The sequence below is a fragment of the Varroa jacobsoni genome, unplaced genomic scaffold (assembly GCF_002532875.2).
Source record: "Varroa jacobsoni isolate VJ856 unplaced genomic scaffold, vjacob_1.0 contig01308, whole genome shotgun sequence".
NCBI classification, from domain to species: domain Eukaryota; kingdom Metazoa; phylum Arthropoda; class Arachnida; order Mesostigmata; family Varroidae; genus Varroa; species Varroa jacobsoni.
The window spans coordinates 1656-4503 of record NW_019214616.1 but is presented as its reverse complement, the minus strand read 5'-3'; the positions used below and the strand labels follow the sequence as shown (position 1 = coordinate 4503).

Here is a 2848-nt window from a genome sequence, read left to right as displayed (position 1 = left end):
GTGATTAGAATACTTTTTCCTTTATCGTTTTCTCTAAAACTCTTAAACCAGATTTTTTTTTTAAGACGGGTGCTTTATAACGTTAATCAATGTACAACTATGAGTTGATTCGTATACTATATTTTTAGTGGCTTTTTTCTTTGTCTACAATCGACGTTTATGTCGCTTCTTTTCATTCACTGTTGCTGCCTTTGTCTGTATTTATGTTTAAAAAGTTGGCAGACATTGCTTAAGGCTATGTTTTTCTATCGAATGCACTTTTGTCCAATTGATAACTAAATGGATAACCAGAATTTTTCCAGTTTATTCGTGATATACTTAGCGAACCCTGAGCTACTTTAAGGAGAAAGCCCACTAGTAAAAGGCACGCAGGATCCAATATTATTATCAGTAGAAGCTCCGCAAGGAGCGGATACATGTACATCTATTTTATTACCTAGACTTAAAAATGTAGATCTCCATTAATATAAAGTTCGCGACGCTATCAGCAGATGTCGGTAATGATGGCGTTAATGAAGCTAAATTGACGTTCTCTGCTCATATGGTTTTTGTGACATAGCTTTAGTCGCCGTTGTACATGCAGATTTAGCTAAACGCCAGTGTAAATAAAAAAGAAATCATGTTTATTGTTTGAGAACTTGATTAATGGAAGAACGTTAACTGAAACATAAATAATAAAATAGTTTAAAAAAATATATAGTGTAAACAAAGACACGTGTAACGCACTCTCCTGTTATTCGATTTGACCCAACAAGAGCATAATTGTTCATCAAAGATGGCGTCGATTGAGCTCGACGCTTCAAACATCGTTAAACTTACCTTCTTAATGTGTGAAACGAAAATCGAGCTTGCAAATAATGTTAGAAAATACGGTGTATCGTATTGGCTTTATGACGTCATGTTCTCTTGGCGTTTTGCTGACGAAACCCGGCGCAGTTTAAGCTTGTATTTGTGCTCTATCATCGAACCGCGATGATGTTTTTATGTTTCAACGCGAAGATACGATTCCACTGAATAGCGTACTTGGATACTCGCATGCTACATAAGCTACGTACGCGTGTAGGTGACATTAAAAAGACCAGGCGTGATAAATCTTCATAGACCTTTGTATTGTATCATTGCGATACTTTCGTGTATACGCCTGTCCACATGCTGTTTCTCTATAATATAAGGCCGTAAGGATCGTCCGAAAGCCCTACTGGATCACGCACGGTCGTCTAAGCTGTACTGTTACGAAATCTGTCGTTCTTTCTTCGGGCCCGTCCCACTTATAGTGTTTTCGTTCGACTGTAGTAAGTTTTCAATAATACATGAAGAGCCCGAAGACATGGACGAAATTGAGGCAAAAAATATAGATTAATCTATTTACTGCTATATAATATAGTGGGCTGATGGTATTACTTTGCGTCGATATGTGTCGAAGTTGAAGTTTCATGATTTTTTTTTTGAAAGAAACCGAACACATTCTATAACCGTGTTAAGGAGAAAGAGACTAACTAGATATTACTATACAACTGTTAGATTATGGTTTAGACCAATGCAATATTTATGAAGTTATCTGAGCCTATTTTATCTGATCGTCGTTCCCATAATAATCTTTTCTCAATAGTTAATATGTATTTAGTGTATATTCTAAGATCAAGTGTTTCCATTTACGTGACATTGTAAGGGAAACGATGGACAAAATTTGATGTAAACTTTGATCGATTGAGTTGAAAGCCATCGTTGTTAATTGGTTAAAAATATTCGATGTAGCTACTAGTGGTCCCATCATGTTGATGTTAGATTGTGTACGGAATAAGCTCGGTTGAATCATTCCATTAAGTGTTTGGATTTCATTTACTTAGTAAGGCGGAGCAAATTTCTGTTCGGCTAGAATATAATAGAGAGAAATTTCCTAAATAAATTCGACTAAGCGACCTGTGGTTCATCTATCTACACGCATTTTGATCATGTGCAACAACTGGTTCGGGTTCGGTAAAACATTTACCCCGTACAATTAAAATTTTAATATTTAGGTAATCGCTTCTGCGAGGATTAGACGGGTGATGATCTGCGTGTGACGGTCGTCTAGGGGTCTCAAACGGGAAATTGGTGCTCAAGACCAAAATGGACGGAATTACGACTGAGTATAAAGGCGGCTTTATTGAGATGAGCGGAAATACATATTTTAGACGAATGAAACCAGTCAAACATCGAATTAATGTAAATACGTTTATAGATTTAGACGCTCGATAAATTATAAAGCCAATTACTTTGAATACTTGAGTAGTTAATTTCACTTGTTGCAACGGGTAAATCGACCAGTCTACGAGCTGTTTCACGAAGTGAGAACAATATTTTTACGTCCGGAGCCAAGATTGCTACGATGAAAGTTATTTTACTTGCTTCAATTCAACGTACGGTAATAATTAAGATGGAAATTAGCGGGCCCTGCGTTTTCATTCTAAGCAAACATTTGTCAATAATTCTTTTTTTGGCTTACTTGTCCTTTTGGCTAAGGATTGCTTAAAAGGCCTATCGATACTCAAACGGGTACGCTACTTTAATACCAATTACGATTGTATGTACACGATCTCCAAGTGTAGCCGAGGACGAATTGCCAAGTAGCTACTGATTTGGTCCACATTAACGGACGGGTAGTTGTCAGCGTTACAAGTTTTACTATAGGCATGTATTTGCAATGTACTGCGAACGTAACTTCAGCGTTACAAGTTTACTATAGGCATGTATTTGCAATGTACTGCGAACGTAACTTCAGCATTACCTTTTTACTGGGACGTTTTAATGTAGCGTATCTGAAAAGCTTTACGTGTAAAGACAGTTTATACCACGTGGTGCCATTCTT

General features: G+C 36.9%; 1 long non-coding RNA gene across 1 annotated transcript; it reads left to right on the top strand.

The window, feature by feature from the left end:
• Positions 1-795: 795 nt before the first annotated feature.
• LOC111271950 (uncharacterized) lies at positions 796-2261 on the top strand. The gene is made up of 2 exons (XR_002687234.1): positions 796-1292; positions 2019-2261. It is a non-coding gene; the product is annotated as an uncharacterized LOC111271950 (long non-coding RNA).
• Positions 2262-2848: the final 587 nt, after the last annotated feature.